General features: G+C 44.3%; 1 long non-coding RNA gene across 1 annotated transcript; it reads right to left on the bottom strand.

The window, feature by feature from the left end:
- Positions 1–16,779: 16,779 nt before the first annotated feature.
- Positions 16,780–22,402, bottom strand: LOC116978150. The gene is made up of 3 exons (XR_004413392.1): positions 22,393–22,402; positions 22,232–22,236; positions 16,780–16,816 (listed from the first exon to the last, which is right to left on the bottom strand). It is a non-coding gene; the product is annotated as an uncharacterized LOC116978150 (long non-coding RNA).
- Between the last annotated feature and the right edge of the window lie 660 nt (positions 22,403–23,062).

Genomic DNA, 23,062 nt, shown 5'->3' with positions numbered 1-23,062 from the left:
GTTGGAGGAGGTGCACGTGAACCTCTGCCTCACTAGAAAAGACTGTTGGGGTTTTTGAAAGGAGTCGAGGGGGGAGGTATAGGGACAGGTGTTGAATCTCCTGCGGTTGCAGGGGAAAGTACCTGGGATGGGGACGGTGTGGGTGAGAAGGTATGAGTTGACCTGGGAGTTGTGGAGGGAATGATCTCTGCGGAAAGCAGAAAGAGGTGGAGATGGGAAGATGTTGCTAGTGGTGGGATTCCATGGGAGGTGGCGAAAATGTCGGAGGATTATGTGCTGTATGCGACGGCTGATGGGGTGGAAGGTGAGGATAGGTGGACTGTCCCTGTTACGACTGGGGGGGGAGGGGGAGTAAGACTGAGCTGCAGGATATCGAGGAGACCCTAGTGAGGACCTCATCTATATTTATAAGGAAACCCTTGCATACCCTCTCTCTCCATCCCTCCTCCTTCCCAGTTCTCCGACCAGTTTTAACTATATAATTTAACCATATAACAATTACAGCACGGAAACAGGCCATGACGGCTTTACAAGTCCGTGCCGAACATCTCTTTTCCCTTAGTCCCACCTGCCTGCACTCATACCATAACCCTCCATTTCCTTCTCATCCATATGCCTATCCAATTTATTTTTAAATGATACCAACGAACCTGCCTCCACCACTTCCACTGGAAGCTCATTCCACACCGCTACCACTCTCTGAGTAAAGAAGTTCCCCTTCATGTTACCCCTAAACTTCTGTCCCTTAATTCTGAAGTCATGTCCTCTTGTTTGAATCTTCCCTATTCTCAAAGGGAAAAGCTGATCCACATCAACTCTGTCTATCCCTCTCATCATTTTAAAGACCTCTATCAAGTCACCCCTTCTCCATCCTGCCATCTGGGAAGAGGTACAGGAGCATTAGCTGCAAAACCAGCAGGATGCTCCTCAGCTTCTTCCCGCAGGCTATAAGACTGATAAACGGACTTAGCCCCCTGCCAAAGTATCGCGCACCAACCATCAACCTGGACACACTGCAGCAACTGTCGATCGGAACGCCTTTTGATGTTTAGTAGAGAGTAGAGTGTTTAATTTAATTTGTTCATGATATATGTTTTTTATTTCTAGTTATTTGTTGTTATTTGTACTGCACACTGAATGGACACTGGTTGAGTAACTTTTTTTTGTTTCCTCTGGGTATGTGAGCACTCAGGAAAATGACAATAAAGATATACTGATACTGATACTGACTTAACCTTCTGCGCTCCAGAGAATAAAGACCTAACTTATTCAACCTTTCTCTGTAACTTGGTTGTTGAAACCCAGGCAACATTCTAGTAAATCTCCTCTGTACTCTCTATTTTGATGACATCCTTCCTATAATTGGGAGACCAAAATTGTACACCATACTCCAGATTTGGTCTCACCAATGCCTTGTACAATTTTAACATTACATCCCAGCTTCTATACTCAATGCTCTGATTTATAAAGGCTAGCATACCAAAAGCTTTCTTTACCACCCTATCTATATGAGATTCCACCTTCAAGGAACTATGCACGGTTATTCCCAGATCCCTCTGTTCATCTGTATTCTTCAATTCCCTACCATTTACCATGTACGTCCTATTTTGATTTGTCCTGCCAAGGTGTAGCACCTCACATTTATCCGCCTAAACTCCATCTGCCATCTTTCAGCCCATTCTTCCAAATGGCCTAAACCACTCTGTAGACGTTGGAAATCCTCTTCATTATCCACAACTATCTTGGTATCATCTGCATACTTACTAATCCAATTTACCACACCTTCATCCAGATCATTGATGTACATGACAAACAACAAAGGACCCAACACCGATCCCTGAGGCACCCCACTAGTCACCTGCCTCCAACCCGACAAACAACCATCCACCATTACCCTCTGGCTTCTCCCATTCAGCCATCTTGCTATTCCTGCATTTATACCCAACAGTTGAACCTTCTTAACCAACCTTCCATGAGGAACCTTGTCAAAGGCCTTACTAAAGTCCATATAGACAACATCCACTGCTTTACCCTCGTCAATTTCCCTAGTAACCTCTTCAAAAAATTCAAGAAGATTAGTCAAACAAGACCTTCCAGGCACAAATCCATGCTGACTGTTCCTAATCAGACCCTGTTTATCCAGATGCTTATATATATTATCTCTAAGTATCTTTTCCATTAATTTGCCCACCACTGAAGTCAAACTAACAGGCCTATAATTGCTAGGTTTACTCTTAGAACCCTTTTTAAACAATGGAACAACATGCGCAGTACGCCAATCCTCGGGGACTATTCCCGTTTCTAATGACATTTGAAATATTTCTGTCATAGCCCCCCGCTATTTCTACACTAACTTCCCTCAATGTCCTAAGGAATATCCTGTCAGGACCTGGAGACTTATCCACCTTTATATTTTTCAAAAGTACTCTCTCTGACTACATTATCTCTGTGTGTTTGTTTTGCTGTTACCTTCCCCCAGCTAACAATGCTCTTTTCTACATTTTCCTTGATCTCCATTCCCTTTGTCCTGTTTTCACACCTTGCACTTTACACTATGTATCTCCCTCTCTCCTGACATCAGTCTGAAGAAGTCTCGACCCGAAACGTCACCCATTCCTTCTCTCCAAAGGTGCTGCATGTCCTGCTGAGTTACTCCAGCACTTTGTGTCTATCTCCGGTTTAAACCAGTTCCTTCCTACACAGGTACATGGATAGGCCAGGTTTGGGGGGATATGGGCCAAACGCAGGCAGGTGGGACTCGTGTAGTCGGGACATGTTGGCCGGTGTGGGCAAGTTGGTCTGAGGGGCTTATTTCCCCGCTGTATGACACTGTGACCTATTTATTATCATCTCCAATTGCCCTTGAGAAGACTAAACTGATTTAAAAAATTGTTCCAATCATAAAACTGAAATAATTTAATGCAAAGTTGTAATGTGATTTAGTTCAATCTGAAATTTAAAACTTAACAAAAATTAGATTAGAAAAAGACACAAAGTGCTGGAGTGACTCAATGGTCAGACAGCATCTCTGGAGAACATGGAAAGGTGACGTTTTGCTTCAGGACCCTTCTTTGTGGACTATAGGCCTATTCCTGTACTGTACTGTTCTATGTTCTCTGTTAATTCCCACTGTATTCCTTTTTCACCCCCACCAGTCCGTCCAGAAGTGTCTCTCCTTTTGTTCAGCTTTTCCATACTTTCCTTTCCCTGCCCCCCACCTGTTTCTTAGACATACCGGCCTGTAACACCTGGTTCCATCTGTCCATCATCCTAATACCTATATAGGATTGAGGACTGAGTCTGAAGAAGAGTCACAATCAAAAACATCATCTATTCATGTTCTCCAGAGATGCCACCTAACCCGCTGAGTTACTCAAGCACTTTGTGTATTTTTTTTGTAGACCAGCATCTGCAGTTCCCAATATCAACATTGGAATAGACATGAATTGGCTGTGGTAGACTGGGAATAAGACATGGCAGTAGAGAAATAATTGCTAGCATTTAAGTAAATAATACATGTTAGTCCTTTGGCCCATCAAGTCCATGCTGATCTTGGATCACCATACTCTAGTTCTATGTTATCCCACTTGCACATCCTACACACCAGGGGCAATTTACAGACGCCGATTAACCTACAAACCTGCACGTCTTTGGGATGTAGGAGGAATCCTGGAGCACCCGCAGAAAACCTCACAGGGAGGTCACAGGGAGAATGTACAAACTCCGCACAGACGACATCCGTAGTCATGATCGAACCTCGGTCTCTGGCGCTGTGAGGCAGCAGCTCTACTGCTGCGCCACTGTGCCGTCAGTGCATCCTCCAGCAAAGACCACATGGTTTTCAGTGAATACATAAAACCTTAAGCTACCAAACCCCATGGGAAACATGAAAACAGACTGTAAATAGGACGCAAGCACAAAAAGATGGATGGAAATGAAGGTGGCTCCTTTTTAGTCTGAGACGTGTGATATTATATTGTGCAATAAGGAAAGGGCAGAGAAATTAAACAAATATTTTGTAGCCGCCTCCATGGAAGAGGCCCCAGAAATAGTAGGGAAACAATGTGGGGAGAGACAGTGGAGCAGAAAGAAAATGGAGTTTGTGAAAGAAACATTTGGAAAAATTGGTTGCAGAGTTGGCCTTCTTCTCAAGGAATTGAAAGAGATACGCATAGAAAAATGGATGCACTAGTTGTGGTGATCCAGAATTACATGGGTTATAAAATGGGTTATAAGAAGGCAGCAAACTTCACACTACTGTTTACAAAAAAGGAAGACAGAAAATAAGGAACTATAAAGTGGTCATCTGGAAATCAGTGATAGTTGAAAATTTGAAAGGGAAGTAGGATTTAGTCAATCTGGTTAGAGTTTGAGGTTTTAAGTGGAAGGGTGAAGGGTGAAGGGAACCAGGCAGTGGTCTTGGTGGATTTTGACTTTCGTAAAACTTGAGATAATATGCCACAGAAAAAAAATGATTTAACAAAGTTCATTAGAGAGGTTTGGGAAAGCAGAAGTTGGGAGTGTTGTGACTAGTGTGGCATCGTAGTGGTAAGTGCCCGGGGCTATATTCAGCCGGAGTGTGTGTCACACTAGACACCGTGTACTTTTTTAAGCGCTGTCCTGTGTCCTCTCTCTCTCTCTCTCTCCGCAAGTCTCCAGATTCGTTCAGTGACTCCTTCTGTGTCTCCCTCCTTTTTCCTTTTTTAAACCCAAAAATCGTGGCCAGTTATTCTAATCCTGACCCGTCCTATCTCCCGCCAGATCTCGGGATCTCTTTCCTTACAAGATGGGTTTCGAGCTCTCTCTTTGTTCTGGTTTATGTCCGGGAGTACCGGTGATGGCTAGACGGTCTGTTAATTTGTTTCTCGATAAGAGGTGATGGGTTTAACTGGTTTTCCCATCACCGGCCAGGTAGGTTTCTATGGGCTATTGTGCTCCCTTAACGAGATTAACTCTGTAGGTCGGCTTGGGGCATTGTGATGCCTGCTGATGTCAGCGCCCCAGTGTCTGGACTTCGACCTGGTTTCAGGTGTTTCTGCACGGCCAATATCCATCTATTGTTCAGGCCGTGACTTTGCAGAAACCCAGAGACTGGGCTGTGGGGTTTTGCTTTTGTGGCTGGTCACGAGGTCCCGCGGCCATCTTGGGCCTCACTGATTGTGACATCCCTTGTTAAAACTGACCGCAGCTTTTCTCTCTCTCAGTCCCAGTCCCGTATAAAAAATGTCCAAAATGCAGCTCTTTGGTTTTGTTGATTGTAGCATGAGGGAAAACTTCTCAAATCTTACATTGGTCAGACTTTGCAGGCTTTACCTTGCACTAAACGTTATTCCCTTATCTATATTATTAAAAGTCTCATCTTGACCGTTTCCTGTTTGCGCTGTGCTTTGATTTTAGAAAAAAACGCTATCACATATGGCTGTGATTTTTTTGGCCATCTTTCTCAGTCCTCCTCCAATGATTTTTCCCATCGATGAAAAATAAAAGACTTATTAGTGTTAAAAAAATCTTGAGGTTCTCTCTCCTATCAATCACCGCCATGAAGTCCACGCCCCTTCCGGTGGGAGGGGGGAGGGACTATAAAACCCGGAAGTGTGGACGTGGCTCAGTCTGTCTGCAAGATGGTGAGGGAGAGGTCACGACTCTCTGTCTGAGCTGGGAATCTACAGAACACTGTGAGTATGCAATGTATTTGAATAAATGATTTGTTAGCCCTTAATGGAAATGAAATGAGTTGTTTGGTCTGCCCTATGCTTGAAACTGCAATGGCAATGGAAAGGAAGTGAAAATGCAATGAGCTGTTTGGCTTGGGCCTGCCCTGTGCTTGAAACTGCAATGGCAATGGAAATGAAGTGAAAATGCAATGAGCTGTTTGGCTTGGGCCTGCCCTGTGCTTGAAACTGCAATGGCAATGGAACTGAAGTGAAAATGCAATCGGCTGTTTGGCTTGAGCCTGTCCTGTGCTTGAAAGTGCAATGGCAATGGAAATGAAGTGAAAATGCAATCAGCTGTTTGGCTTGGCCTGCTTTGTGCTTGAAACTGCAATGCAATTGGAAATGAAATGAAATGAAATGAGTTGTTTGGCCTACCTGAAACCACAAATTTCGGCCCACAAGGCCCCTATTAGCCTTGTCCCTTTTACTGAAAATGGCAGTATTAGCCCAGGAGGAGCATTTTGGCCATAAAGGCCCGTGCCAGACCAGGAAAAGTCCAGAAAAAGTGCCTTTCACTGAGATTTCACTCAGATTTTTTTTTAAAGAGCCCCTTCGGCCCAACAGGCCTGTAATAGCCCAGGAGTTCCTTCGGCCCATCAGTAAGTATTCCCCCTGCAAGTATTAAACCTCACCCCAGTATTTTTCTCCCTCCCTTCATTTACTCCCTGTGAGATCCAGGCCAGGATAGACTTACCTCCTTCATTGCTGTGATCTGCAGAAAAAGATGAAAAATGTCTAAAATTGATTCTCCACCCTCTCCCCCTTCTCTCTCACACTCGCACCTGTTTTGGGCAGAATTTCTGGCAGTTTCTGAGCTGCCAGCCAACCAGGCCTGAGTGACTGAGCTGCCAGCCCACCAGGCCTGAGTGACTGAGCTGCCAGCCCACCAGGCCTGAGTGACTGTGCTACCAGCCCACCAGACCTGAGTGACTGAGCTGCCAGCCTAAGAATCCATTCGGCCCACAATGTCCATACTAGCCCTCTGGAAACCAGTCCCTTCGGCCCACAACACCCATACTAACGCTCCAGAAAGCCTCCTCCCCACTGGCCAGCAATATTGGAATTGGTGGAGAGGTGGAATATTGCGTTGGGGGACCAGCCCTCCCGGGTGAACATGGGACCCAATGGGTCCCACTTAGTCTAGTCATGTATCTATACACTGTAAATACCACCTAATCCAGGCATCATTCTGGTAAAGATATATATAAAATGCTGGAGTAACTCAGCTGGTCAAACAGCATCTCTGGAGAAAAAGAACAGGTGATGTTTCAGGTTGGAACCTTTCTTCAGACTAATCATTCTGGTAAACCTCCTCTGCACGAATTCAAACTCAGGTCTATTACATTTATACCCATCTCAGGTATAAAAGGTATAAATGTCAAAAGGGTTCAGATTGCGGTGTCAATTTTGCAAAAGGTATTTGGATCTCTTCCACTAAAAGGGAACCAGCTTCTACAGGTGGTGGTGGTGATAGTTAGAAGTAAGTAAAAACAGGTTCTTGTGGCTACCCAACAATGCACTGTAAAACAGAAAACCATGAACCAGGTTCTGCAAGTTTCTTGCGAGGGAAATAAGTGAACGTTGTCTGCCCTTTCTCCAAACTCATTTTCTGACCAATTATACAATCTGTTTCCCATCTTTATGAACCTTTGCTCAGCTCTGCATCGTTCTGATCAGTGAATTAAAGGGCCTGTCCCACTTTCACAAACTGATTCACGACCTCTGCCGAGTTTGCCCTTGACATACTCGCAGCATGGTCATCACGAGGTCGTAGGTAGGTCGTAGCAGGCCGTGATGCTAGACGTAGGTACTCGTGGCATCAAGTACGTTGCGACGTTTTTTCTAGCCTGATGAAAAATGTCCACGAGTAAAAAAGGTCGTGAATTAGGTTGTGAAATTGTGACAGGCCCTTTAACCCCTCCCGAGTCTCTACCATACAAGCTTATCTGTAGAGACAACAACATTCTGGAGTAACTCAGCGGGTCAGGCAGCATCTCTGGAGAAAAGGAATAGGTGTCGTTTTGGGTCGAGAACCTTCTTCGAACTGAGAGTCAAGGGAGAGGGGAACAAGATATGAAAAGGTATAAAGAACAAATGAATGAAAGGTATGAAAAGAGCAAATCAAAACTTGTCAGATGATCAAGGATTGGTGGAGCTCACAACAATCCATTATTGGCTGTGGTGAAGGTGATAATGAGAGGATACAACAGTGAAACTAAACAGAACGACAGTGAAACTAGAAGGACCACTAGGGTGTGGGAGGGACGGAGACAGCAGGACTAAACAGGACCAATCTATCGCCTGGAATGGGTAGGATTGCAGCAATTGGTGAACACTGCCCAGTCCATCCCTCTGCTCCACAACACTCCCCAGAGCCCAGCCATTCACAGTGAAGATTCAACACCTAGCATTTATCTGCTTTAATTTCCATCAACCATTCCCCAGCACACGTTCCCAGCTGATTAAGATCCTGCTGTCATTTTTGCTAATCATGCCTATTACATTCTCATCCAAATCATAGAGTCATAGAGTGATACAGTGTGGAAATAGGCCCTTTGGTCTAACTTGCCCACACCGGCCAACATGTACCAGCTACACTAGTCCCACCTGCCCGCGTTAGGCCCATATCCCTCCATACCTGTTCTATCCGTGTACCTGTCTAACTGTTTCTTAAATGTTGGGATAGTCCCTGTCTCAACTACCTCACCTGGCAGCTTGTTCCTTACACCCCACCACCTTTTGTGTGAAAACGTTACCCCTCAAATTCCTGTTAAATCTTTTCCCCTTCATCTTAAACCTATGTCCTCTGGTCCTTAATTCACCTACTCTGGGCAAGAGTCCCCGTGCATCTTGCATCAATTAGTTAAATCGTTGATATAAACTACAAACAACAAAGGGCTCAGCACCAATTCCAGAAGCAAACCACTAGTTACAGACCTCCAGTCTGAAAACCAACCTTCCATGACTACCCTCTGTTCCTTCCATGAAGTCAATTCTGTATCCAGTCGGCCAGCTCTCCCTGAATCTCATGCGATCTAACCTTCCAGGGCAGACTGTAGGTGCTGTCTGTGTGGAATTTGTATGTTCTCCCTGTAACTGTGTGGGTTTTCTCTTCCATAATCCAAATACGTACAGGTTTGTAGGTTAATTGCCTTCTATAAATTGCCTGAGTGCGTAGGTTGCGAAACTGAGATAACACAGAACGAGTGTACGGGTGATCGTTGTTCGGTGTGGACTCAGTGGGATGAAGGGCCTGTTTCCACACTGTATCTCTAAACTAAACTGAGTGAAAATATTTTTTCCACATTTCCCCTCCAAACCTTTCAGTTAGTTGAATCTATACCGCCTGTTTTACAGACACACAAGAAATTGCAGATGCTGGTTTACAAAAAGAAGATACAAAGTGCTGGAGTAACTCAGCGGGTCAGGCAGCATCTTTTGGAGAACATGGATTGGTGTGGCTTCTCAGACTCTTCCTCAGACTGATTGTGGTGGGGGCTAGCTGCGTGGAGAAAGCTAAAGGGGAGGAGAGGAAGGACAAGGCCTGTTGTGATAGATGGATACAGCTGCGGGACTTCCAAGAAAGACAATTTCTTGCCTATTTACTCCACTGGGCTCCTCATGTTTATAATCCTCACTTTAGTTAGATTGAGCTCTAGGGGCTAGTGGAATCAAGGGATATGGGGAGAAGGCAGGCACGGGTTATTGATTGGGGACGATCAGCCATGATCGCAATGAATGGCGGTGCTGGCTAAAAGGGCCGAATGGCCTCCTCCTGCACCTATTTTCTATGTTTCTATGAATCTCTCCCTCTCCACAGCCTTATTTGATTCAAGGCAAACATCTCTAGGTTGTAAACATTTCCTAATGCTCCAATTTTCTGGATCTGGAAGAATCTTCATGAAGTCTAAAGAAGTGTCTCGACCCGAAACGTCACCTATCCATGTTCTCCAGAGATACTGTCTGACATGCTGAGATACTCCAGCAGTTTGAGTCCTTTAGCTTCTTCGTAAATCTCCTAAGCTTTTTAGACTTTAGAGATACAGCGTGGAAACTGGCTCTTAGGCCTAGAGAGCAGTGGCGCTTTACCAAACCAGTAGAGGTGCTTTCGATAAGGTTGCATTCAGGAAGATTCATCACCGGGTTAGAGAGCCCTTCTTAGTTTAGTCTAGTTTAGAGATGCACCATGGAAACAGGTCATTTGTCCCACCGTCGCCGCCGACCAGCGACCCCTGTACTTAATCATCTATCCTACACACTAGGGACAATTTTACAGAAGCCAATTAACCTACAAACCTGCACATCTTTGGGATGTGAGAGGAAACAGGAGCACCCGGAGAAAACCCACATGGTCATCGAGAGAATGTGTAAATTTCGTACAGAGAGCACCTGTAGTCAGGTTCGAACCTGGGTCTCTGGTGCTGTTGTGCAGCAGCTCTACCGCTGTGCCACCTTGCTGCCCGTGTCCAGCTCAGTTGCATCTCTCCTACAATGCAGTGACCAGAACTGTACACAACCCTCAAACTGTGGCCCAACAAGTGTTGCCCACAAGACAGGAAACATGAAAATAAACTGTAAGACCTTCTGCAATTATTTAATAAGGAAAAGAGTTGGAAAGGCAAATGTACAGATGCCCACACAGATGGGGGAAATTTACAAGGAAATAACCATGTCTTGTGTGATGACGTAAAATCTGCCAGAAATAACAAAAACAGATGGGTCTTTCCAGAATAAGAATCCGAGTGAACATGGAAACTGATAAATTCTCAGGAGTCAAGAGTCAAGAAGAGCCAAGAGCATTTAATTGAGGGCAGGACAGAGATAGAATGTCATCAGAGACAGTAAGACTAGTGAGAGAACTGGGAATGGGGAGGGGATGGAGAGAAAGGGAAAGCAAGGGCTACTTGAAGTGAGAGAAGTCAATGTTCATGCCGCTGGGGTGTAAGCTACCCAAGCAAAATATGAGGTGCTGTTCCTATTTGCACTGGGCCTCACTCAGTCAATGGAGGAGGCCCAGAACAGAAAAGTCAGATTGGGAATGGGAGGGGGAGTTAAAGTGCTGAGCAACCGGGAGATCAGTATTAAACCAACATTTCTCCAGAGAGCAGGCTGTAGCTATTTGGCTACTACAGTGATCAATGCTTGGACCACAGTTGTCAGATTTATACGTGTGCTGACAGTACAAACCCAGGTGAGAATATGAGTAGGGAGGAGGATTAAGAGAGACTTCAAGGGGAAATGGACATTGAGTACATGGCAAAACTTAGGGCACATGGTATTGGGGGTAGAATGCTGACATGAATAGAGAAGTGGTTGGTAGACAGGAAACAAAGGGTAGTGATTAACGGGTCAGTTTCAGAATGGCAGGCAGTGACTAGTGTGGTACCGCAAGGCTCGGTGCTGGGACCGCAGCTATTTACAATATACATCAATGATTTGGTTGAAGGGATTCAAAGAAACATTAGCAAATTTGCAGATGACACAAAGCTGGTCGGAGAGGCAGCTTTTCTCCGGGCTGCAGCTTCGACCCGTCCTCACGGCCTACCAGCGGGCCTGGAGCGGAGTTTCCTGTCGGGCACTGCCCAGAACCACGGCTTCGGCAGCGGCACAGCGCTGGAGCGCTATCGTGGAGCGGGCGATGCCTTGCCTGGGTCGCCGCGCTGGAGCTCCGGTGAGCTGAAGACCGCTGAGGAAAACATCGCGAGCTGCGGGTTTGAGGAGCGGCCAGCTGCGGGCGGCGGCGCCGAACTGTACACCGGGAGCCTGGGATCTCTAGATGAGATTGCCAGTAGTGGAGCTCCAACTGGCCTTGTTGGCTTCGGAAGCCGCGGCCTCCAGTACGGAAGCGGCCGTTCCAGGTGTCCCAAGCCGCTGCGAGGATTCTCCCGACGCCGGAGTAACATCACCCGGCGAGAACGGCCAGGAACATCGGGCCTCCGTAGAGGCAACTGTGGAGGCCTCAATGGGCCCAACTATGGGTGAACTGGGGTTGGGGACTGGACTTTGTGCCTTCCCTCATGGTGGGAGCCATTGTGGGGGAATGTTCTTTATGTTTAATCTCTTATTAATGTTATGTCTGTATTCTTTCTTTATGTGCTGCACTGGCAAGAAGCATTTCACTACACCTAGGTGTATGTGACTAATAAATAACCTTTGACCTTTGAACCTTTGAAGCTGGGTGGCAGTGTGAACTGTGAGGAGGATGCTATGAGAATGCAGGGTGACTTGGGCAGGTTAGGGGAGTGGGCAGATGCATGGCAGATGAAGTTTAATGCGGATATATGTGAGGTTATCCACTTTGGTAGCAAAAACAGGAAGGCAGATTACTATCTAAATGACATCAAGTTGGGAAAAGGAGAAGTACAATGGGAGCTGGGGATCCATGCAGGTAAGCATGCAGGTACAGCAGGCAGAGAAGAAAACGAATGGCATGTTGGCCTTTAAAACAAGAGTAATCGAATATAGGAGCAAAGAGGTCCTTCTGCAGTTGTACAGAGCCCTAGTGAGACCGCACCTGGAGTATTGTATGCAGTTTTGGTCCCCTAATTTGAGGAAGGACATTCTTGCTATTGAGGGAGTGCAGCGTAGGTTTACAAGGTTAATTCCCGTGATGGCGGGACTGTCATATGCTGAGAGAATGGAGCAGCTGGGCTTGTACACTCTGGAGTTTAGAAGGATGAGAGGAGAGCTCATTGAAACATATAAGATTGTTAAGGGTTTGGACATGCTAGAGGCAGGGAGGCAGGAAACATGTTCCCAATGTTGGGGTAGTCCAGAACCAGGGGCCACAGTTTAAGAATAAGGAGTAAGCCATTTAGAACGAGGAAACACTTTTTCTCACAGAGAGTGGTGAGTCTGTGGAATTCTCTGCCTCAGAGGGCGGTGGAGGCAGGTTCTCTGGATGCTTTCAAGAAAGAGCTAGAAAGGGCTCTTAAAAATAGCGCTGGGGATATGGGGAGAAGGCAGGAATGGGGTGCTGATTGGGGATGATCAGCCATGATCACATTGAATGGCGGTGCTGGCTCGAAGGGCCGAATGGCCTACTCCTGCACCTATTGTCTATTGTCTAAAACATGGCAGATGCAATACAATGTGGCACAATGCGCTGGTGCATATAATAGAAATGCAAAGTATTTTTAAAGTTTAGTTTATTATTGTCATTTGTACAGTTACGGTGAAATGTTTTGTTTATACTGTCAGCGAAAAGACTATACATGATTATAATCAAGCCATCCACAGTGTGCAGACATGAGATAAAGAGAATAATGTTTAATGCAAGATAAAGTCCAGTGAAGTCCGATAAAATATAGTCCGAGGGTCTCCAATGAGTAGATGGTAGGTCAGTGATAACAGCTGGGAAGAAACTGTCCCTGAATTTGGATGATTTTGTTTTCATACTTCGATGCCTCTTGTCTGATGGGAGAGGGGAGAAGAGGGAGTGACTGGGGTGAGACTCATCCTTGATTATGCTGCTGGCCTTGTCGAGGCAGTGTGAAGTGTATATGGAGTCTATGGAAAAGAGGTTGATTTGCGTGATGGTCCGGGCTACATCCACAACTCTGGGATTTCTTAGGGTTTTGGATGGACATAGATACTAACCACTGAAAGCCCAGCATGACATGACATTCAGTTAAGAAATCAAGAAGTATGCTTGTTTCAGTTACAAGATTATTGATATTGATAATTGCACTAGAAGTAAGTGTGTCTTACTGTAATTATACAGGGCATTGGTGAGAGAAAGTACAGCAAAAAGAAAATCAAATTACCGGAGAAATAAGGAACAGCAGATGCTGGTTTACCAAGGAAAGCCACAAAATGGCGGAGTAACTCAGGTCAGGCAGCATTAGTGGAAGGAAATGGACAAACAACTTTTCGAGTCGGGAGCCTTCTACAGACTGATGAAGGTGAGTGAAGATAGTGGTAGAAAGGGGAGGGGACAAGGGATGGGGCAAGACCAGGCAGGTGGCTGGTGGATTCAGGTAAGGAAGGGTTGATGGGCAGGTGGGTCAGGTGGGGGAGAGGGGATGGTGATTTTAATCAAGACTGAAGGTGATAAATGGGCAAGATAATGGACATGGGGAGCATGGTGACGCAGAGGTAGAGTTGCTGCCTTACAGCACCAGAGAACCGTTTTAATCCTGACTACGGGTGCTGTCTTTACGGAGTTTGTATGTTCTCCCTGTGAAATAGAAACATCGAAATATAGAAAATAGGTGCAGGAGTAAGCCAGCTCCAATATTGGGTGAGTTCAGAACCAGGGACCACAGTCTAAGAATAAAGGGGAGGCCATTTAAAACTGAGATGAGAAAAAAACTTTTTCACCCAGAGAGTTGTGAATTTGTGGAATTCTCTGTCACAGAAGGCAGTGGAGGCCAATTCACAGGATGAATTGAAAAGAGAGTTAGATAAAAGAGAGTCACATCCAGTGGGCGCCACACGATGGCAGCCTCGCCAACAGTCTGTCTGTCTGTCTTTCCGTTTTTTTTGTTATTTTTAGTGTGTTTTAAAAGTTTGTGTTAACGTTCTCTGGTTTGTTTTATGTGGGGAGTGGGGGAGGGGGTCGGGGAAACTTCTCTCAATTTCTTATCTTGACGCGATTGTTTTCAGGATCGCATCTCCGGTCACTCTGCGGCCCAACATCATGTAGCTGGCGGCCTTGCTCGGGACTGACTTTGAGCCCCACCGCGGGGACATGGACTTATCATCCCTTGCCTGGGATCGAAGCTCCAACTGCGGTCTGTGTATTTCACCATCGAGGGGCTCGCAGTCTCGGGTAGAGACCGATGTCGGGAAGCTCCAAACGACGCAGAAGGTTTCGATCAGCCCCAACCTGGTGCAGGAAAGCTGAGATTCCCCCCCCCCTCCCCGATGCAGGAGCTTGATTGCCCCGACGCGGAGGGCCCGACCTCCGGCTACGGGAGCCACGATCACCCCGTCAACGGAAGGCTCGAGGCCCCTGACCACGGGAGAACAAAGAAGGTAAGAGATTGAACTTTTCTTTGCCTTCCATCATAGTGAGGAATATTGAGGAGTCACTGTGGTGGTTGTTTATGTTAAAATGTATTTTGTGTGTTCTGGTGCTTTTTATTGGGATGACTGTAAGGCAAATGAAATTCCTCGTTTGTTGCAAAACATACTTGGCTAATAAAGTATGATTATGATTATACTTGAAAAAACTAATTAGACAGACAAACAGAAAATTTTGTGTAGGAAGGAACTACAGATGCTGGTTTACACCAAAGATTGACACAAATGCTGGAGTAACTCACCGGGGCAGGCAGCATAGAAACATAGAAAATAGGTGCAGGAGGAGGCCATTTGGCCCTTCGAGCCAGCACCGCCATTCATTGTAATCATGGCTGATCATCCACAATCAGTAACCCGTGCTCACTTTCTCACCATACCCCTTGATTCCGCTAGCCCCTAGAGCTCTAATCATTGTGGATGATCAGCCATAATCACATTGAATGGTGGTGCTGGCTCGAAGAGCCGAATGGCATACTCCTGCACCAATTGTCTATTGTCCATTGTCTATTGTTTACAGAATGTTTACCTGTCCATCAAACATATAACTATGTTTACATATCTGTTGTACTTCTGCAAGTTAGAAGACATATGAGAATAAAACACTCTTGACTGTCTGGAGACTGGATCCACATACAGTCTGCTGAGCCCTGAGTTGTCAGAATTTCAACTCGATCCTCTGCCATTAGTGAATCTACCCTCTGTTCCCGTGGGGGGGTCCCACCAACGCTGGCAGCGGCCTAATGCTCCACATGATGGATGATGAGATCTCCACACATGCCGGGCATGTTCTGCTCTCCACCACCTATAACCCCAAGACTGATTCAGGCCAAAATAAACACAAGGATATCAACAGCATTTTCCATGACTATCCTGATAAGCTCTTGTGCTGTACCCTGGTTCAGCTCTTGTCAAGGCAAAGCTTTTGACTGTACCTCAGTACACTTGACAATAAACTAAACTGAACTAAACTCTGTTCATCTGTCATAGTGGGTGAGTGCACTTTTTTCATTCAGTTTTTTCGCCCCAGCTATTATCAGGCAACTGAACCATCCTACCAACAGAGGGCAGTCCTGAACTATCTTGCTCATTGGAGAACCTTGGACTATCTTTAATTGGACTTTATTGGACTTTATCTTGCACTAAACATTATTCACATTATTCCATTTATCATGTATCTGCACACCGTGGATAGCTCGTTTGTAATCATGTATTGTCCTTCTGCTGACTGGTTGGCACGCAACTAAAGCTTTTCACTCTACATCGGTACACGTGACAATAAACAAAACTACAGTGTGGATACAGGCACTTTGGCCCACCAAGTCCACACCACAATTACCCAAACACTAGTTCTATCCTACACCCTAGGGACAATTTAAGAAACCAATTAACCTACAAACCTGCAGGTCTTCAGAGGACACCAGAGAAACCCACAAAGTCAAAGGGAGAACGTATAAACTTCACACACAGGCAGCACCTGAGGTCAGGATTGAACCCGGGTCTCTGGCACAGTAAGGCAGCAACTGTAACACTATGCCACAATGCCGCCCTTACTGTTTGTAAAAATAATGGGCGGCACTGTGGCACAGCTGGTGGAGCAGCTGCCCCTCACAGCACTAAAGCAGTGGCCCTACCAGTCACGCCACTGTGAAATCATTGTTAATGCTTGGTGACATTGTCATGGCAAGAGTCCAGGAAACAGCTGGTGTTTGTATGAGAAAATCCTCCAGGATTTTCTTTTCAATGTAAAGCCATTTATGCTCAGCACTAACTTTTGATTAATATTCATTCATGTTGAGTTATGCAATTTTGCTAAATGGTGTGTTTGCAAAAGTTCTACCTAACTTTAGAAAAATGTTTTACCAAACCAATTGTCTTGGATAGTACGGTGGTGCAGCTGGTAGAGCTGCTGCCTTACAGCACCAGAGACCCAAGTTTGATCCTGACCACATGCTCAGCACTAATTTTTGATTAATTTTCATTCATGTTGAGTTACGCAATTTTGCTAAATGGTATGTTTGCTTGTACTCGCTAGAATTTAGGGCCTGTAAATAACTTCCATTAGAGACTTTTTAACCCTTATAATTAAACCTTATAATATCCTTTACCCTTATAATCAACTCTATCCACAATGACTCTACGTCTTCTGATCCTATATCACCCTTCGCTAAGGACTGAATTTCATTACTAACCACAGAGCTACCCCACCAACTCTGCCCACCTTTCTGTCTTTCCGATAAGATGTATAACCCTAAATATTCGGCTCCCAGCTCTGATACTCTTGCAGCCACGTCTCCGTAATGCCTACAACATCATGTTACTCTCTTCTCCCTTTTCAAACTATCTGTCTTGTTATTTCTGGAGACCTCCGTGACCTGTCAATAGACAATAGACAATAGTTGCAGGAGTAGGCCATTGGGCCCTTCGAGCCAGCACCGCCATTCACTGTGATCATGGCTGATCATCTACATTCAGTACCCCGTTCCTGCCTTCTCACCGTATCCCTTGAATCCGCTATCTTTAAGGGCTCTAACTCTCTCTTGAAAGCATCCAGAGAATTGGTCTCCATTACCTTCTGAGGCAGAGAATTCCACAGATTCAGATTTCCTGTACTCTCTTTGACGTTAACTCCACACATAAGCCTTCCACATTGTTGACTCCACCCCCCCACACTATTTAGTTTAAACCCACCCATGTAGCACTAGCAAACCTGCCTGCAGAATATTGGTCCCCCTCTAGTTAAGGTGCAAACAGTCCCTTCTGTACAGGCCACCCCTGCCCCAGAGAGATCCCAATGGTCTTGGTTCTTGGTCCTCCAAAATATTCCAATGGAATTTAAACTGGAGGTCGAGAAAACTTAATCCTTGCCCCCTGCACCAACTCCTCAGCCACACATTCGGCTCCCCTATGCCTCTGTTCCTCCCCTCACGAGCATGAGGTACTGGAAGCAAACCAGAGATAACTACCCTGGAGGTCCTGCTTTACACCCTCCTACCTAATTCTCTATACTTGCGTTGCCGAACCTACTTCCTCTTCTGACCTATGTCGTTTGTGCCTACATGCACAACTACTTCCGGCTGCCCCCCTTCCCTGTTGAGGATGTCCTGCAATTGATCTGAGATGTGTTGGAGCCTGGCACCAGGGAGGCAACACACCATCTTTGAGTGTCGCCTGTTACCGCAGAATCTCCTGTCCACACCTCTGACAATGGAGTCACCCACCAATATAGCTCTGCCTGACGTCGGTCTCTCCGGTTGAGCCTCCGCTCCGGGATTCGAGTCACAGACCTGTCCGCCACTTAGACTGGAAGTGTCATCTGCCCCGACAGCTCCCAAGAGGGTGTACCTGTTTTCAAGAGGTTCATCCACTGAGGTCACGTGCACTTGTTTAATCCCCTTCCTTGCTGTCTCTAATCTTCGCACCTCCTGTACTCTCGGAGTGATGGCCTGACTGTAAGTCCTGTCCAGGAAGCTTTTGTTTCCCAGATGGTCCGTAGGTCATCCAGCTGCTGCTCCAGTTCCCTAACTTGGTCCTTGAGGTGCTGCATCTGGACACAGTTCCCACACGTGTAGTGGTCAGACGCACCAGCAGTGCCCCTAGCTTCCCACATCCTGCAAGAAACATACTGCAACAACATACCTGCCATCACTGCAATAATTCACTTATTAAGATAATTATCGCAACACACACAGAGCTGATTTAAACGTAGTCTTCTTGCCTCAGCCTCTTCGCCGACTCACACTTTACCTCCCCACGTTACCCCAGAGCCAAAGACTCATGCTGTACCTCCACACGGCACTTCCCCTCAACACGTCCGCTCCCAACATGTCGGGTCTCCTATGTCGTTGGGGCTGCAACGTGGAGCGGCCTCCAGCAGGAACGTCCTGGGGCTCCAGTCACGGAGCTGCGGAGCTACTCACCATCATGGAGCTGGCCGATTCCGGAGCAGGAGGAGCGGTGGTGGCGCGCTGCTGTGACCTGACCCCCGGAGATTCGGAGGCTTACCGCAGGTCTGGCAGACAGTAATATTGGGAGCCCGCGGGTCCCTGGTGGGAGACCGCTTTTCGAGGCTTCTGCAACGGCGACTTCACCCGCCCGAGTCGCGGGGTCGAGGATAACCTGGAGCGGGGCCTTACATCACCGCCCGGCGCGGCTTCAACGGCTGCGGGACTTTGCTAGCGCCCGCCGGGGGCTCCAACCACAAGACCCGGAGCGTGGCCTTGCATCGCCCGGCGTGGCTTTAATGGCCGCGGGACAATTGCCATCGCCCGCCGGGGGCTTTGACTCTGACATCGGGAGGGGAATGGGGAGTGCAGGGGAGAGATAAGTTTTTTTGCCTTCCATCACAGCGAGGAGGAGAGGCGCTGTGATGGATGTCTGTGTAAATTGTGTTGTGTCTTGGGTCTTTTTTTTCATGTGTGTATGACTGCAGAAACAACATTTCATTTGAGCCTCTGAGGTTCAAGTGACAAATAAATTGTATTGTGTATTGTAACAGGGCGCTCCGCTGGTCAGCCTTCTCTTTTATCTGCTGCAAACTATCTCCAGCTAAGCCTATCGAACGCCTGCTTCACTCTAATGTCCCACCTCGACGATTTGCACTCTGAAACTGCAACTCTAACTTCTTCCCGCCGACTTTTTGAATCCTTTGTCTTTTTAAAAGCAGATTCTTCCGACATTTCCTCCCACATGCCAAGAACGTGTGGGTTTGCAGGTTTATTGGCCCTCTGTAAATCGATCCTAGTGTGTAGAGAGTGGATGCATAAGTAGGTTAACATAGAACTAGGGTCAATTGGTGATTGTTGGTCAATGTGGACTTGGTGGGCTGAATTGCAAACAGGCTTTATTCAGAAACGGTACTCATATTATAATCTAAGAAGATTATTTAATATTATATATTCCAAGAGAATTATTAATGAAGATCTAGCAATAATTTCACTTGACGCTGAAAAAGCATTTGATCAGGTCGAATGGCCTTATTTATTTTCGGTGATGGAAAATATGCAGCTAGGGGAGAAATTCTGTACATGGATAAAACTGTTATATACAAATCCCACGGCTAGAATACTTACAAACCAAAGGTTGTCACCTAAATTTAGCCTATCTAGAGGTTGTAGACAAGGATGCCCATTATCTCCATTATTATTTGCGCTTGCTATTGAGCCACTGGCAGAAAGAGTTAGGGGGCATCCGGAAATACATGGGTATAACACAAAGGACACAGTGAATAAAATTTCTCTATACGCAGATGATGTATTAATTTACATTACAAAACCAGAAATTAGTATTCCAAACTTATTAAAGCTAATAACCCAATTTGGTTCACTTTCAGGATACAGAATAAATTGGAATAAAAGTGAAATTATGCCAATAAGGGAACATAACAAACAGACAATACAACAATTTCCATTTAAAATAGTAAATGAAAAATTTAAATATCTAGGTATTTATGTAACTAAGATATATACATCATTATTTAAAGCAAATTTCCCCCCATTACTGAACAAACTACATAAGAATATTCAATACTGGAAAACACTTCCTATCTCAATGGTAGGCAAAATCAATGCCATAAAAATGATTTTTTTACCGCAAATACTATATCTTTTTCAGACAATTCCGATATATCTGGCAAAAAACTTTTTTAAAAAATTGGACTCTATTGTTAATGATTTTATCTGGGATTATAAGAATCATAGGATAAACAAAAGACACTTGTGTAAATCAAAAATAAATGGAGGCTTGGTTTTACCCAATTTTTTGTTTTATTTCTGGGCAGTTAACATTAAAAATATGAATTTCTGGTTGGAAGAAATAGATCATCAACCAGACTGGTTAAAAATGGAAAAGGAAGATTGTTTACCTTTTGATATCGGTTCGATATTATTTGCTACGTCTAAATTAAACAAAAAAATTTATAGGGAAAACCCTATAATATTTAGTGCTATACGAATCTGGAAACAATTAAAAAAGACATTAAAATTAGATAATTTATCACTTTTTCTTCCAATTGTGAATAATCCTTTGTTTAAGCCTTCATGGTTGGACGGGGGTTTTACACAATGGAAGAATTATGGAATTAAAAATATGGGACAACTTTACAAGGAAGGTACTTTTCTGACATTTCAGGAATTGCAACAGACTTATGGACTTCGAGGAAATGATTATTTCAGATATCTTCAACTTAGAGATTATGTAAAATCGAACTCCCAAAATTTTCGAATTAGAAATTCAGAAATTCTTGATGAATGTTGGAACAAACATCCTAATACAGAAAAATTAATATCTTATATATACAATATTTTATTAGACAGTGACATTCCCTCGACGGACTTACACAGACAAACATGGGAAAAAGAATTAAATCAAGTAATAACGAAAGATACTTGGGAAGAAAGTTTGCAACACATACATCAGTGTTCACTAAACGCCAGACATTCTCTAATACAATTTAAAGTAATACATAGGTTACATTATTCAAAAACAAAACTACATAAAATTTTTCAACATATCTCACCTATATGTGATAAATGTCAACATTTAGAAGCTACATTATCTCATATGTTTGCAAACTGTATAAAAATAAAAAAATTCTGGGTAAATATTTTTAGTATAATATCTAAAGTAACCAGCATACAATTGGATCCAGATCCAAAATTAATAATACTCGGAATATTAGAATTAAATCAAACACTTAGAACAATACAAAGAAACTTTATTGATTATAGTTTAATAACAGGAAAAAAATTAATTCTAAAATTTTGGAAAGGCCCTACGGCCCCCACAATCAAAATGTGGATTATAGAAATGACGGAGACCTTAAACGTGGAAAGAATCAGATTTTCCCTGTTGGATAAACAGGAATCATTCGTTGGAACATGGTCTCCTTTTATTGATTACTTAAAGGGTCAGAATGGTTCAGCACAGGAACCTGACTAGCACGCGGGCTAAAGAATGGATGAAATATTACACTCTGAAATGTACGAAAATATCTCGAATGAAGTCTTTTTTATTTTAACAAATTTTTCCATTCTTCTCTAACTACCTTTTTTTTTTTGTTTGTTGTTTTTGTTTTTTGTTTTTCTTCTCTTTCTTTTCTTTCTTTACTTCATCTATCTCTTTAGTTCTATCTAGTTTAAAAAAAAAAAAAGGTAAAAAGTATTGGAGACAATGTAATAATAATTGACATGTAATGATGTATTTTGGTTATGTACCTATCTCCAATAAAAAATATTTTCAAAAAAAAAAAAAAAAAAAAAAAAAAAATGAATTGCATATATCCATACCGTATATCGCTGAACTAAGCTGAACATCTTTATCTTGAAGAAATAGGGGTCATAGATTTAGCTTCTGTCCCTGACTGTAAGCAGAAGCCAGACTAATCAAAAATAGCCTTGAAATTACTGTGTACGCAAAGCATCTGATTGCTTTGCTGAAGTAACTTAATTCCCCCAGGACTTTTTCATATATGTTATTAATGAATGTTCAATGACCACACCTAAATTACAAAATTCAAAGAAAAATATCTCCCACAGGCTGTAATTACCCGTTCTCAATGCTGGAGTGTTTATGAACTGAGCATGTGAACTATTGTGTTGCAGGGGGACTATTTTGATGGAAAAGCGATTTATGCTCTATAAAGCAAAATTCCGACAATTTCTCAGTGGGCAAGAGGTTCCTTTGTGTTTTAAATATACTATAGGCAAGTTTATTTTATTTTCCAATCATCTCCAATCTACTTAGGGCGGCACGGTGGCGCAGCAGTTGAGTTGTTGCCTTGCAGCGCCACAGACCCGCTTTCGATCCTGACTACGGGTGCTGTCTATACGGAGTTTGTAACACCTTCCCGTGACCATGTGGGTTTTCTCCAGGTGCCTTCCACACTCCAAAGACATACAGGATTGTAGGTTAATTTGGATTCGGTAAAAATTGTAAATTGTCCCTGGTGTGTAGGATAGTGCTAGTGTGTAGGGATCATTTGTCGGCATGGACTCGGTGTGCCGAAGGGCCTGTTTCCGCGCCGTATCTCGAGACTAAACTAAACTTCATACTTTCAGTCTCAGATTCATTTCTCCTTCATTCAGTTATTGCTAGTTTATTCATGTCTTTTGCTGTAAAGCTTCTCAAAATCCTACGCCTTGACCAGACTTGAGGACACATCATCTCTCTGTTCGCTGCTCAACTGTCCTGTCCACCTGCACCATTCTTCTTGAATCTCATCGGTACATCTTGTTAAATTAAGTGGTTGCACTTAATCCTGAGTTATTGCTATTAGTGGTGTCAAAAATGTAACATTTAATGTACAATCCCTCAGTACCCAAGGT

This window comes from Amblyraja radiata, chromosome 10 (assembly GCF_010909765.2).
Source record: "Amblyraja radiata isolate CabotCenter1 chromosome 10, sAmbRad1.1.pri, whole genome shotgun sequence".
In the NCBI taxonomy this organism is placed as follows: domain Eukaryota; kingdom Metazoa; phylum Chordata; class Chondrichthyes; order Rajiformes; family Rajidae; genus Amblyraja; species Amblyraja radiata.
Note: the sequence above shows the minus strand (reverse complement) of the source record. Positions and strands in the feature narration are given on the sequence as shown.